Here is a 16,867-nt window from a genome sequence, read left to right as displayed (position 1 = left end):
TAAGTAATTGTTCTGAGTGTTGGCACCTAGGCACTCTGGCTGGCAGCAGCTCTCCAGGATTTGAAGCAAAGCTCCTTCTGTTCACCTGCCACCTGATTACCTTTTAAACTGTAGATGCAGGAGTTGACCTTGGGACCTTTCTACATATAAAGCTTGGACTGTTATTATTTACTAAATTACATTTTTACCCCAACACTGTGGTAGTATCTGCTTCAGAGATACAGTACATTGACCTTCCATGATAATTGTCCTTCAACAACATTGTCCTTCAATGATAAGAACAAATGATTTAAATGTATTCACGAAGGCTTTCACGGCCAGGATCTAATGGTTGTTGTGGGTTTTGAGTATACTCCCAAACAAACTGCACCAGAGCACAGAGTGCTACTCCTGTCCTCTGAAGATGCTGGCCACAGGGACTGGTGAAAAGTTAGGAAGAACAACCTTCAGAACATTGCCAAAGAGCCTGAAAAACCCACAACAACCAAATGATTTAAACTTTGTTGAAGATTTATGTCACCAAATGAAGATATCCAGAGCAATAATTCTGAACTCTCTTAAGTTCTTTCCATCTAATGTAACACCATTTGTCCACAGAAAAGCATTAAGCAAGCACTGTGTTCTGATCTTGACAAGTAACAGAAATTTACAAAGGGATAGGATGGCTAAATGACTAAAGAATGAAATAAGTGATTTACTACAAATTAACATCTCATGCTGTCGTCTTGTCTCTACCCCTATCAACAGACACCCTTCCTGCTGGAAAAGACCATTTATTAAGATTTTTTTTTTAATTTTGAAAAGAAATGTTGAGACAGGCATCTGGACCTATAAAACTAAGATATTCTTGCTACTCTGCTACTGATACATATGCTTATTCATAAAGTATTAATATTAAAGAGAAGTACATTCCTGAATATATTTTCAAATGTTCCTTCGTTTCTAGAGATCATAATGTTCCATATCTACAAAACATCTGGACTGATCCCTTTCCCTCTCCTAAAATTCCCAAAGACTTGAAGAAACAACATTTGTTGGCTACAATCTTACTGGAGATCTACTGTGGTGTATTTTTTTCCCATTTCTGTTTTATAATAAAGAAATAAATACATAAAGGCAAAACAAATTATAAGAGTTATGCTAACTCAAGTGCAATTGTATAAATTAAAGCACTTCATTGCTGCAAATGAAGCAATGAATGCAAGCAGCAACTCATTAATTACTGGCAACTCATTGATGCAATTTACACAATTACACTTGAGCTAAATTTTTTGCCTTTATGTATTTATTCCTTTATTACAAAACAGAAGCAGAAAAAAAAACACATTCATGTGAGATAATAGAAAAAATGTATGCCATCAAAGATGTATCATTAATTTAAGGATATATAACACACCAGTTAAATAAGAGAAATAAAAGAAAATGGTATGTATAATTTTACCAAAGAATAAACAGTGCAGTGGCCAGAATCCTATTAGAGCCTCGTGGCGCAGTGGTTAAACCGCTGTACTGCAGCCAAAACTGTGCTCATGACATGGGGTTCAAATCCCAGGTAGCCGGCTCAAGGATGACTCAGCCTTCTATCCTTCCAAGGTGGGTAAAATGAGTACACAGCTCGCTGGGGCGGGGGCAATGTGTAGCCTGCATAATTAATTTGTAAACCGCCCAGAGAGTGCTTGAAGCGCTATGGGGTGGTATATAAGCAGCACGCTTTGCTTTTAGTGTTTGTGTAAGGTTTGCATAACTTGTGGCTAATTGTAGCTAATTGATTGGGTGCAAGAGCACGTCTCACTTGTGCGCTAGGTCATCTGCCTGACTGCGCAACTGAGATGCAGCTAGACATCTCATCAATTAGCTATAATTAGCCATGACAAGTTACACAAAGAGCAATAAGATTCTTGTCAATGTTTAATAGCTTTCATTTCTCAACCAATTTATTTAGTGTATGTCATAATTTACAGAGCTTAAGATACACTATAATTCTGATATTAAGTCAAACTGGATGGATAAACTCTGGGAGGCAGTGGAAGACAGGAGGGCCTGGCATTCTCTGGTCCATGGGGTCACAAAGAGTCAGACACGACTTAACAACTAAACAGCAAAAATGGATAATGAGATTATTTCCAGTTAGAAGCAATTATTTATCTTGGTAATGTTAGACAATGTTAATTGCAGTTAAGTAATACAGAGTTATAGAGGGACAACAGAAAATTTAGAATTGAGAAAGGATTTAAATTGCAACCTTTAGAGAATAAATATTTCCTACCCTGTTATGTCTTTTACAATTTGCAGAATATGCTGTTAAACTTTATATAATGTAGAACATGACCAAAACATATGGTGTGACTTTCTCATCTAAGGCTTAGCCAGTGTCTGCATCTTTTTTCCTGAAGATCATAAATCTGCCATTCTGATTAGCAGATTCTGAGTTTTGTAATCCAACCCCCTGCCCCCCCAAAACCCTTGGTAGTCTAGGGTTCACCTTCAGTTTTAATAATGGCAGAGTTCTTATCTAGAATGTCTCTTATAATTGTGTAATTACACACCTCGTTTATCCAATTGTTAAGCCACAAGTTTGATTAAATATTAACAACTACTTGGTTCTTCTAGTGTCATTAGCTGGAAAAGCAACCCTATAATCTCAGGTACCACATGATAGTAATTACCTTTCATAGTCACACTTAGCCGAAAAGCCAAGACAATCCACACAGATAAGGCTGCTCTGTCAAAAATGTGTTACCCTGATTGTCTTTTGTTATCTTAACAGCACAGAGGGTATAATATCACACCAGCTACTTGCTGGATAAGAACTGGAACATATTATGAAATCATTTGTATCACAGAATGTTAAATAAGCAGTTAAATGTTAATTCTCTTTACTTATTTCTGCAATGTAGGCTGAAAACAGCTAACCTGAGACCCAAATGAGAAATAGGATGTTAATTGCATAAATACAATTAGATATGGATTTTTTTAATTTTTTTTTTTTTGGTTATGCACGTAGCAAGCTTGCATGCTGGATAGCTCAATGAGTTAGGTATGGAAGGGAGTTCAAATTTTCACTGTGCAACCCTTGAGTAAGTCACACAACACAAAAAGGAATGGTAAATCACTTCTTACTATGGTCTACCGAACAACAACAACAACAACAACAACAACAACAACAACAACAACAACAACAACAACAACAACCCTGGAAAGGGTCACCGTAAATCAGAATTAACTTGATGGTGCATAATAATAATAATAATTAAATATCAACCGTAGGACTATGCAAGGTAAAGAGGGAAAGCTAAATACTACCATACTAGTGTCAAATTTGCTGCTCTGAAGCTGCTACTTTGAATTGGTGACAACAGAGGCTTCTGTTTGGAACAGTCGTTCTTGTCAAGACTGAGGGAAATAGAGAAAAGGTTAAGCTCCCATTGCCCTTGAGACTCCTATGGTAAATGACATGTTTGTTTTGGATCTTGAAAACAGAACTTGGGAAAGTTACTTTGGGGACTGCAAAGACAATGTTCGTTTCCAAGTGCTGGTTGTAACCTATAAAGCCCTAAATGACCAAGCCATCTCAAAGACTGTATCTCCCATTATGAGTCAGTTTGGGGTTAAGATCATCAGGAGAGGCCTTGCTCTTAGTCCTGCCACCTTCACAGGTGCGTCTGATGGGGACACAGGAGAGAAGCTTCTCTATGGCTGATCCCAGACTTTGGAACTCCCTCCCATAGAAGACCAGACTGGCCCCAGCTTTGAGAAAGTGTCATTAGCTGGAAAAACAACCCCATAATCTCAGGGTTTTCAAAGGAGCAGTCGGGTTAGCTGGAACCTCTTGCAGTATCAACAAAGGAACTGAAGTTGTTTCCCATGGAAATTCAGTCATAAACAAACATGTGGGACTTAAAATCCTGATCCAAGTTCTCTACAACATGAGACCTCTTAGCTACCTGATAGATTTATTTGTCGGACCTGGATGGACTCTGTAATGTTTGAATATTTAAACTGATATGGTGTTGTGTAAAGAATATACAGCGACTGTAAAGAATTCGTACAGTATTTAGTCAGTCAGCACAGTTTATTTTATTTGGGTCCTTTCATGAACAGGCGAAGACGTTTCCTTTCAGGCAAGCTTTCCCTCAGTGACTGAGTGTGATTATCAGATGGATTGTTATGCTTTGACCATGTTTTTAGTACTGCTTGTGTTTACCATTTCCCAGAGTGGTATGTATCTGCTCCTTTTTTATGTTTGCATACGTATTCTTTTTGCTTTAATATTGTATTTTAATGATGTAAGCTGCCTTTTACACTCATTGTCCTTAGCTTTAAATATTGTCTTTTGATTATGTAAGCCACCGTTGTATACCCATTGTTTTTAGCTTCAAACATTATCTTTTAATGATGTAAGCCACCTCGGGTCCTTTTTAAGGAGAAAGGTGGGGTAAAAGTATTGTAAATAAATGAAATAAATAAATGTAGCCATAGGGCTATGCTATGTAAGAGATTCTGAGAACTGTAGTCTAAAAAATGTGGGGGTTTTTTTGCACCTTATACAAAGTGTAACTGGTTAGGCACTTCAAATGCATAAGAAACAGAATCTAAACAGTACACAAGGCTAAAGCTGCATTCAAGCAGCACCTTTCTCCACGTAACAATTTACACAGCTACCATAGTACAAAAATAGAAATCAGAACAGAAAGTAAAAAGTCCTGCTAGCAGGGAAGATCATGTGTTCAAATCTCCACTTTGGATAGTACATAATGGCACCTCTCAAAAAATTTTACACACCAGATTTGGTCATTCAATTTGAGTCTGATTTGCTGTTTTTGGACTGAATAGTGTAGAAGTTGACCCAACCCTTTTTCAGATGGTGGAGAATGTGCAAAATCAACTGCAAAGCAAAAGGGACCACAGATTGGAAAAATAACTTTTTTTGGACTACAGCTTCCAGAATCCCATACCCAACATGACCAACTCACTCAGACAGATTGAAAAACACTGGTGCATAATGGTTTAATTCCAAGGGGTCAGTGGTCAAGCACCAATGGCCATTGGCTGTTACTATACAGTCATGCCCCGCTTAACAATTACCCCGTATAATGACAAATCCGCTTCATGACGATGTTTTTGCGATCGCAATTTCGATCGCAAAATGATGTTTTAAATGGGGTATTTTTTTGCTTTGCGAAGATCGGTTCCCTGCTTTGGGAACTGATTTTTCGCATTACGACAATCAAAACAGCTGATTGTTGGGTTTTCAAAATGGCCACCGGGTGCTCAAAATGGCTCCCCACTGTGTTTTTGGATGGATTCCTCGCTCTACAGGCACCGAAAATGGCCGCCCCTATGGAGGATCTTCGCTGGACGGTGAATTTTTCAGCCCATTGGAACGCATTGAACGGTTTTCAATGCGTTTCAATGGGCTTTTTAATTTCGCTTTACGACGTTTTCGCTCTACAGTGATTTCGCTGGAATGAATTAACGTCATTAAGCGAGGCACCACTGTACTAGAAATAGCGCCTCCTATGTTACTGAGAGCTTCACAGGTAACATTGTGCTACTGCTGGAGCTACAGTTTCCCATTTTATGTATTCTGCTGGCAGTGCCCCATGGTGTATATCTGGTTTACTGAACAGCACACCTCATCAAACTGCACCAGGCCTTTGCTATGACCTGCCTATGTGGCATCCACACCACCACAAGGTCACGAGGCTTCAACATTAATTTATATGTTGTCAACTCTTCACAAACTGTTCTAATAGGCCAAAGAGCTAGACCCAGGTTTTACATTGCTTTCATATGCTAGAAGCAGGTATCTAAGCTAGTTATTTATGGCAATATGATTCCTGCCCATCCTTATCTGAATTGTAGCTTCTTATTTTTTAGCCATCTATTATAGGATTCAAAGTTTTCGCCTTCTACCTTTGAGTTATTCATCACTTTTTGTACACTCTCGTGACAGACAGCTGCTAGTTCTTTGCTGATTGAATCTATTGATTTCTTCTTTCTGGATCATGCAAGTCTTATTTCAAATTCTGCATCTACCAATGACATTTCAGGAGCTATTTATTACATGATAAATGTGAGATGTCCTGGGCAGGGTGCCTCTGAACACAAAATGCATTGAAATTCACACAGCATTGTTCAGTTTGTGAAATGTATTACTCATGTTAGAATCTGAGGAGTCATAAGATTTAAAACACTGGCTGCCAAAATGAGGAATGGCATGGAAAAGGATAGAAAAGGGTTCAAAGTAATGTTGAGGTGGTCACAAGAACATCTAACAGGACATCCATGTGCTGAGTGCCTGCAGACAATAGAGAGCAATGAGAAGTGAGAATCAGGTTTCAGTGTGTCCAGGGTTGACACACATAGCGCTCCCTTGGTGGATGGACTTCCAAAACAAACCCCCTGAATTCCCAAAAAGCATAGATGCAGAATGTAATATGCTGGTTAGAGAGTGGGGAGCAGAATACAGCAAGAGAGTAGACTATCCTGTGCTTTCTTCTTGGAGGAAATGGCCAGTGGAAATGCTTTACTCCATTTAGAAATGATTATATGTTGCAACATTTATTGTAGGTTTCCTTGGTATTTACTCTCGAAGATCTCCAGAATGAAGTGTGGGGCAGATCAAATTGGGTGATTCCAAGGTAGTAGGATGGTACAAGCAAGTAGAGGACTTGATCACTTACGAACAGTTATGTGCAAGGTTTCCACCACCTTTACACTACCCAATTCTCAAGTGAAATGTAGTAGATAAAACGCTAAGTAACAGGAAGCTGTTGTCCTGCTTGTGGGATTCAACTGGTTGGCCACGGTGTTGTCCTTGATAGACCTTTGGCTGAATACAACATGCTTTTCTTGTTTTCTTAAGACTCGGAAAGTGGAGAGATGGTTTACAACCAGTATTTTCCCGTAACAGGTCCCAAAGAACAATACCATGTATTATATGGGTAAAAGAGCTCATTCAACACAACCTTGCACATCTATATTCTGAAATGACCCACTAAGTTCAACTAGTGGTCTGGACAGATCAGTGGCTTAGGGATCTGCTTGTGGAACCAGATGTTGGGAGTTCAATTCCCCACTGTGCCTCTTGTGTGGCCTTGGGCAAGCTGCACAGTCCCAGGGCACCCCCAGAAGAAGGGAATGGTAAACCACTTCTCTACCTGGAAAACTCTGAAAAAAGTTGCCCTAAATCAGAATTGCCTTGATGGCAATTATTTGTATTATTATTAAAGTTCAATTATGATTAATTCCATATATGCCTAGGACTGAGCTTGCTCCATCACCATAGTACATTGTTGTTGAAAATAAGAAGCAGCTTCATAAACTCCTTGTGGGACGGCACTTCTAGAGACAGCTATTCAAAGCATCAGTGTAAAAAATAAAATACACTGGTTTAATGGAAGCACCTTGCACAAACCTAACAACTTTTGAGATCCCTTTTGATGTTTATAGCAACGCTATTCTTGATTTCCCTTAATAGTCACATTTCTCAGCCTGGCCTGAGCTATTAGTCAACCACAGTATGACATAAAATGACTGTAAAGGGGGGAAATATTACTTTTCCTCGACATATTGAGAAGCAAGCCATATGAACTAAAACTTTCCCTCATAAAACTGCCCTGACTTCTTATTCTTCCAGCCAGAAGGGCCCCTTAGCATGCTGAGTGGGGGATTTTGCTTGTCCAAAAATAAAAATAAATCCACATTCTGGGTTGTCGCTGTTGTTTCCTTTATACCTATACTTTTATATGCCACCACAGAAAGGAGACATCATCTTTTCTACCTTAGAGCCCAGCATATCCTGCCACTCATCTTCTTTAATATGCCTCAGAGCAACAGCCTTCTGGAGTGTGTCTGTATTTAAAAGTATTCCCTCTCCAATGTTGATTAGCTTGGCAGGACATATTGCAGATGGCCAGATGACTTAAAGGCACAAAAGCAAATTTACTGGCAGCCATGTCTGATTTGCACTTAGGACAAAAATATGTTGGCAGATAGCGAGACACGGCTGGATGGAGTACAGGATCCTACTGCTGCTTGATTGGATAAGAAGCAGAGAAAGAGAGAGAGAGATTGAAAGACGAGAGAGAACTTATCGGAAGAACACATTATGACAGGTCCAATTTATTTCAGTCAAAAATCTTGAGAATGGGCAGCCACAAGCCTGCCATGAACGCTATTGGTACAGCTCTTGACCTGCAGTCACTTATAACGACTGCCAAAGATGTGTTTCGTTTATCTTGCATCACTATGATTTGCTCGTTCTATCAGGAATGGAGGAGGACAGCTTCTTTGGATCAGGGTTATGCTAAATCATTTAATCTGGTGCAATGCAACAAATCCAGGGCTTAGAAAGTGACTTCATGTCCTACAACTCCTAGAATTGCCCCACACGTGAAAGTAGCAGTCTAGCTTCGAGGTTCAGGACATCTTCTGGGAAGGAATACCTCAGATATTGCCAGTGTTGTTGTCACTATCTGCTACTGCCACCAGTTGCCTCACTCTGTCAAATGACAGAGCTGGTCCTGATCAGGACCCAGTCTCCTCAACCCCCTGATTGATGTCTACTCCATCCCCAGCCATCATAGCTGGCAGGCACACTGCCACTATACTAACACAAATAGGGCTGAAGGCCTTTGATGTTTACGTGGAATAAGTCCCACTGAAGAATCACTTCTGAATCGACAAGTGTAAGCATTTAGCGTAGGCATTTATGTTTTAAGAAAAGTATCCAGATTGGCTAGCTTTTCTGGCAGATGCCTGGGCACAGCTGGAAACATCTGGTTCCTTCAACATAAATATAAGCAAATAACAAGTCAGTGTGTGGCAGCATAAATGCACTCAATACAAGTGCCAGTACACATCAGCTATAATGTAGATGAACTGTCACTATAACCGCAAAAGGATGTCTCGTTAGGGTAACTTCTCCTGCTACATGGTTAACAGCTGTGGGATATCCTGAGAAAGATAAAGATAGGGCCTTCTGGGAATTATGCTGTTGCATTTTGGGTTTGTGCTGGTTTACCACAAGGACCCCAGCTTGGTTTTATTATTTTAATTATTTAAAACCCAATGTTAATGTGTTAAAGATAGTAAATTACTAAAAACAAAACAGCTGCAAAAGGAAAGCTAGCCGCAACATTACAGAAAAACCTGGCGGGCAGGGGGGTCCTTAGTTTAAAGGACATACAAAGCTCTAAAGGCAGGAAGCCAAATGGATTTCTCAATGGAAGCAGTTCAGAAGATGTGGAGTCGCTCTGTAAGAACTAGTCCTGATAGCCACAAGGCACCACGTAACTGATTACCATAGTATTTTCAGTTCTGAAAACAATGCCGGGGGGGGAAGCAAGTAAGTGAGTGAGTGAGAGAGAGAGAGAGAGAGAGAGAGAGAGAGAGAGAGAGAGAGAGAGAAATCCAAACTATATCCAGCTACGCAGATCTAGCATGAACCCTACAGGTGTGCCTAATGTTGGATAATCATTACATGATGGCACCACCCTCATTGGTTGGCTCCCAGCCACTGAATGCACATGAGCACCTAATACAATACATCAGTGGTCCTCAACCTTGGGTCTCCAGATGTTTTTGGACTTCAACTCCCAGAAATCCTGGCCAGCAGAGGTGGTGGTGAAGGCTTCTGGGAGTTGTAGTCCAAGAACACCTGGAGGCCCAAGGTTGAGGACCACTGCAATACATGATCCAGAGTGCCTTGCCCATAACAGCCTGGCTTTCTTAAGTACTATATACTTCTTCCAATGTCATGTGAAAGAGAAAACATTCAGGGTCTTTTGAGAACAGTACATGCCAAGTAATGTACTCCTAACACATTACAGGAGGAGGATAACCATTTTTAGAGGTTGCCAATACAAACAACTTTCAACTCGATACCAGTTTTTAAGGGGAGTTGGTCATAAAAAACAACCATACTGGATTAGACCAAATGCCTGTTTAGTCCAACATTCTGCCTGCTAGTTGGCTTGGGAGAACCACCTAGCAGGACATGAGTGTGCTATGCCTTGCACCTCAAATTCCCCAGCAAATGACACACAACAGTGGCATTTTTCTTCTGATACTTGAGGTGATAATATTGCCTTCATGACTGACAGCCACAGATGGCCTTATCATCTATGAATTTATCACATTTCCTTTTAAGGCCATCCAAGTTGGCAGGCATCACTATATCTTGCGGCAGTGAATTCCACATTTAACTATGAACCCCTTCTCATATAAACAACGATCACCATCTCCCTAATAAAATGGTGGCATAGCGATTTAATATAACCATAGGGCCATAACCTATCTTGATACGCCCATGACACCTGGCACTGGATTGCTTCTCTGTCTCTCCCCTACTAAAATCCATACACAACCTCAGATACATATGGAACAAAATGAATACAAAGAAATTCAATACAGGATCTGGTGATATCATATAGGGAACCACTAGCATTCCCCACGGGGCCATTTAAAAAAAATGTACATCTAATGGCAACAATTTCCACAGTTTAATTATGCACTGTGTGGGGGAAAATACTTAATTTTCACCAGCTCCTAAAATGCAGCATATTTGGATGGCTCTTGGTTTTAGTTCTATGAGGAAAACAAGTACCCGTATTTTTCGCTCCATAAGACGCACCTTTCCATAAGACGCACCAATTTTTTAGGAGAAGAAAACAGGAAAATATAATCTGTTTTCTTCGCTCCATAAGACGCACAGACTTTCCACCCCCCTGTTTTGTGGGAAAAAAGTGCGTCTTATGGTGCAAAAAATACGGTAAATAGATCTCCCTCTGCTTTCTCCACACTGTCCCAAGTTTTTGGATGATTTTAGCCTGTCTTTTCCATAATCTTTCCTTCTTGCAATGGGATAACCAGAACTCTGCAGAGCATTCCTAGTGTGGTTGCACCATAGATTTGTACATTTTATACATTGTATTTTATTCCAACGACCCATTCCAATGTGGGGTTCATTTTCCATTCTTGGGGTCTGGCTGGTGATTTCTGTTCAGTTTTCTTTTAAAAATATATTTAGTTTTGCTCGCAGGAAGAAACTGGAACCGGGTAATTCAGCTGTAAAAAACCATATTAAAATGAAAAGAGACAGCCCCTTGTCCTCTTCTCAAGTGATCACATTCCATTTTCTTCAAAATGCTGGAATGTGTGTCTTTTACAAGGTTCAGAGCTAGCATTTTTACACTCTGGGAATAGTAAAGAAAAGTGACACACAAGCCACACACAGGTGAAAGACAGGACAATACAGACATGAGTTTTTCAATTATTCGCTATTCTGTAAATTTAAAACATTCAAATAATATCAAATATAAACTGAATGAGAAGAGAACACAACAAAGCATCCCTGTCCAAATTGTAATAGCATAGCATATATTCAAAACATAGAAGTCTGCCTTATACTGGGTTGTACTGTTGGCGCTGCGCACCCAGCAGTATCAACTCTGATTTAGCAGCAGCAATGCAGGATTTGAGCAGGATTCTTTTCTAGCACTACTTGGACATCCCAGGTATTCTCTGGTGCTCTCCAATCCAACTATTAACCAGGCCAAACCTTACCTAACTTCAAAAAAACAGGTAAGACCTGTGTGTTCCCGATAGTGTGATGGAAGCATTCTTACCACAGCAGAGTTCAACAGTTGATGCAGAACGAACTGAAAGAATATAAATAACACTGGGAGGTGGTAATCAGAAAAATAAACTTATGTTTGTTTCTGGAGATCCATTAAGGGATAAATCAGAAGAGAAATCTTAGACCTTTTTTTTAACAAAACCACACCAAACTGGTTTCCATGAGCGCTTGTAGATGTCACAGGGGAGACATGGGTAGAGAAAGAAAAAAACAATTATTTCTTGAAGCAGAAGCAGAAAGCAAGTGTAGTCTAAAAATAGTGACCTGTATATCAGCAATTAGTTTCCATGAAAGAGTAAAAAAGTAAGATAGCCAAGTTTATTTGATTACCTTTCTGTCTCCTGTATTCTGCTAGCCCAGGCTATTTGCTATAAAGGCTGGTGTTCAAATTCCCATAGCCGGCACTCTCCCAGTATATTGGACAACAAATCCTATCACTCCCTTCCAGCATAGCCAAAGAGGTGCTAATAGCTGTATTCCAAACATTTGATGGCCATAAGGCTGTAGAAAGTGGAATCAATGGTATCATGTATAAGCTGATGATATTAATTGATTGATTGATTGATTGATTGATTGATTGATTGATTGATTGATTGATTGATTGAGTGAGTGAGTGAGTGAGTGAGTGAGTGAGTGAGTGAGTGAGTGAGTGAGTGAGTGAGTGAGTGCTGTTCCTGAGCAAAATGTAAGCCCCTTTTTTCCAAATTTCAGGCTGTCCTCATTGTGATGGCTGGGGAAAGTAGACATGGTTTCCACTATACTCCTGTTTAGCTTATAGGGATGGGAGATACTACGAGATGTTTCATAATGGCTTTCCTTATTGTTTCCTACAGAGCCCAAATGAATGAAGGTAAAAAGATGTATATACCTGTAATGGGATGCAACAGGAAGCTTTGGTCGAATTAAAATGATGAATTAAAATGAGGCAAGAGCCAATGTGGTATAGTGGATAGAGTGTCAGACTAGGACTCAGGAGACCTGGGTTCAAATAGCCATGGCAACCCACCAGGGGTAGAATGGTAAAACTTTAACTATTTCACATACCTTGATATCCCTGTAAGGGTCGCCATAAATAAAATGTGGCTTGATGGCACATTAACAAACAACATAAAATGGGAGAGGCAATGGAAAAATAATAACAGGGAAGGTTACTGCCATCATGTCTTGCTTCTGAACACCCCAGAGCCATGGAAGGACCATGGGTTAGTAACAAACCGTCTACTTTGTACACAGAAGATCCCAAGTTCAGTTCCAGCAATTCCAGGTAGGGGTAAGAAGGCATCCAGTGTGGAAACCCTGAGGAGCTGTTGACATCGATATTGGCAATGTGGATTGGTATATGGATCGACAGTGTAATTCAGTATAAGGTAGCTTGCTAGCAGGTTGCCACTGCAAGCAAAGAGGAATCTGGTCTGATTGAGCAAGACAGTTATATTCTGATTGATCAAGGTGTAGAATGTATTTCTAGACACCAGACTAGTGGTTAAATACTAGAGCAGCCCTAGTAATACATGTTCAGTATCATCGTTTCTTAAATGTGTTTTGTTTAAATGTGTCTATTTCAATTGTCTAATAGAACTGCTAATTAACTGGATATTCAGCATCCAGTCTGTATAAATGTCGCTGATTACAAGTTGGACTGATTGATAGTTTGGTCTTCACCTAGTACAGTACAATGATATTCAGCATAACTTTTAGTTTGTGGGAAAAGATCAAAATGAACATGTACATACGTGGGAGCATGGATATATACTTGTTCCAGGAACTGCAGAAACAGAAAGAAGATATACAGCATAATCTTTACTACTCAACAGTGTGAAATTATAGAATGAGATGGAATTGTTGTAATTACTTTTAATTTAAACAATTCAGAATTAAAGAAAATGGGGTCCAGATAATTAGTACTATAATACAAACAACACAGTTGTCCCAATTCTGGAAAAGCGATGTAGTTATATAAAATCAATCTCAAGAATTAGATTATTTAAAAAATTCACCCCTCAGGCCAATAGAAGTGCTTCCATAAAATATTAACTTTCTAGAGGGAAATGAAAAAAATAAATCTGCTGTGTTGGCAATCAATATAAGGCAGCGCTTTGCCAGAAAAGCAGTAAATTAAAAGTAATCAAAAGAAAAATTAAACTAAGTACTTGCTTGGCCTGACTTTCTACAAAAAGAAACATAAGAAAAATGGAATGATAGTGATCACTCTCTCCACTTTAACAGCCTATGTAACTGAGGCCACAAAACTCATTATTCAACAGAGATATGATTTATACTTTGATTTTGTTCTTTTGATACATTCCTGCAAAGGAATAATAAATACAGAAGATAAAGGAAACATATACATCAGAGGTACTCTCGCTTGTTTTTTAAAAAGTATTTGAGGTGAGAAGAATATTTTATGAAGTAGCTTTGAAACTATGGATGGTATGGCCAGACTTGACAGTAAGGCATAAAGTATTCTACTGGGCCAATCCTAAACAATTCAATAATCCCAGCTTATTAGTGACTTCTACTCATTTTGTCATTCTTATGATTATTCATAAAGCACAAGTGCAGTACCAATACACAATGGGAAACAGAAGGGCGGAGGGAGAGATAGATCCCTGCACAAGAAGCTTCCCATCTAAATTGGGACAGCAAGGAAACACAACAGAAAGGTAAACAGGTAGATGCTAAGGAGTAGGGACAAGGTCTGTCTGATCATAAAATCCTAGAATCATATAACAATGGAGTTGGAGGGCGCCTATAAGGCCATTGAGTCCAACCTTCTGCTCAATTATATTTAATGCTACTGTTTTAGAGCAGTGGGTCTCAACCTCCAGATGTTCTTGGACTAAAACTTTCAGAAACCTCCGCCACTAGCTATGCTGGGAGCTGTAGTCCAAGAACATTTGAGGACCCAAGGTTGGGAACCACTGTTTTAGAAGGCAGAGCAGGAGAATCAAACAAAATTGAATGGGACAAATACTAGTGCTAAACCATACTGAGGTACTCACCCCGAATACTGTAAAGTCCAATAGATGATACTGCTCCTCAGCACTGAATGCAGTCAATACTAAATAACCCCACCACCACCACACACACACACAAATATACTGACCTCCTCTCATTTCAGAAGCTAAGCAAGGCCAAGGCCTGGTTCAAACTTGGGAAGGAAACAACTGGGATTTCAAGGTAGGAATAGATAGAATCTTGCTTGAAAGCCTTGAAAACTACTGCCATTCACAGCTGACAATACTGGGTTGGAAAACAATGGTCTGATTCAGTATAAAGCTGCTTCTGCCATAAAGAAATGGAACAATCACAGTGAAGTTTGTACCAAGTGGGCGGAATGCTACACAAAATCTGTCAAATTAAAAGAGCCATTTGTTTATCAATATCATTGCTCACCCTGAGCCAAAAAAATGCCAATAATCTCTGTGTGTTCACATGGTCTCAAAGATAGTAGCCTTAAAAATGAACATTTCAGTTACAAATGAAAAATTATACTGTTGGTTTGCTATAGAAAATTTTATGTTTCCAACTTTGTTCTTTTGCCAAAGACTTTAAAAAAACCCCACACATCTGGTTCACAAAGCAATCTGCAGAAGAAAATAGATTATTTTGTTCTGTGATGTATGGGATTCTGCCCCTCCCATTAGCTTTCTCTTTTCAGTTTTCTAGTAAGTTGTCACCTATCTTTATTTTTTCTACATTATGGGGACTTCCAGATGGAACATTAGTTCCACAAACTGTTCTTTATAGGTCCTTGACGTTCCTGGTTTCTCCACCTCCTAGGATATAGCAAAAGGTTTGAATCAGTACAACCAACAAGTGCGACACAAACCAAGATTTTCCAAGGCAAAATGTCCCTCCTGCTATGCATGGGTTATTTTTGTCGCAGCGTTTTACTGGGCACAGTTTAGCAGAACCTTTCCAATCAGAAAGTTGTGGATGAGTGACTTCGATATCGTTCCTTACAGCACACAAGACAACAAAGAAACAAACAATAGCTGTGAAGAAGCAACTCCTCCAGTCGTTTTTTCACCATTTTTTTTTAAACAAAAAGTTTCAAGATGTCCGTTCCATGATTTGGAAGTGGGTAGAAGTTCACTGCATGACCAGATTCCCCAGTCAAAAGCTTTTTATTAAGTATATAATCAACAAGGCAAAACAAAAGCAAGCTTCAGAAGTGAAGCACCAGTGGGGATTTTTTTTAAAAAAAGAGTATATTTAAAGCAGGGGTCTCCAACCCCCGGTCCACGGCCAGGTGCCAGTCCATGGCCTTGGCAGGACGGGGCCGTGGAGACAAATCTCCCACCCCCACGAACACACACTCCCACGCATGCACAGCCCGCTCGCACGCACGGGTGCCCCACCCACTGCAAGTGCACCCCGGCCCTGTGAGCATGCCGTGCACTATATGTGCATGCGTGTGAGCACCCCCACCCCCCACGAGCACCCCCGTGCCATGCGTGCAAGAGCCCCCCCACAAGCCTGGGAGGGTGCCCCCACACACACAGACCCCACACCCCCAACCAGTCTGTGGGTCAGAAAATGTTGGGGAACACTGTTTTACAGGATTTTGGAAGGATGACAAGGTTTTCATGAAGTTTTCTTCAGGCAGAAAACTTTTTCAGAAAAATAACTTTATAAACCAAACTCTAATGCAAATCTGGGCATGCCCCATGTTCCTTTACAACCAACTAGGAACAACTAAGAGAAAGGTGGGAGGAACTCAGACCTGTTCAAAAGAGCTCTTTATCACAATTATTTCCCTATTGCTATTTGTCTTTTTTTTTAAAAAAAATGGCTAGCATGGGATTACTCTCAATTTCTTGGGAGAAAGCACTTCACAGTAATTTGATGGAGAGGACACGGAAGTCTCATTTGCTCCAAATCTGACTTGTACTGCACAGGGAGATGTTTATAGCCATTTCCACCACAGGTTACCCCTTGTAAAATAGATGTAAATGTCCTCTTTGAATGAATATGGATGCATCGACTTGAACGCTGTTAAGGGAGCAGATAATGCACAATATAAAATGGAAATTAGTACCTGATTTCATCTGCGCTGCTTCCGAAAATTATGCCATCCAGGTCTCATGGGAGGAAAAATATATTAAGGCAGAACTCAAAAAGGAACAGCAACATTTTCTAAAAGGTCAAGTAGAGACATCTCATGAATCAGTCATGGAGCACAAATCTTGGTTTGCTCAGACATTATACCAAACAGCA

The sequence above is a fragment of the Pogona vitticeps genome, chromosome 6 (assembly GCF_051106095.1).
Source record: "Pogona vitticeps strain Pit_001003342236 chromosome 6, PviZW2.1, whole genome shotgun sequence".
NCBI lineage: Eukaryota > Metazoa > Chordata > Lepidosauria > Squamata > Agamidae > Pogona > Pogona vitticeps.
This window is presented reverse-complemented; position numbering follows the sequence as displayed.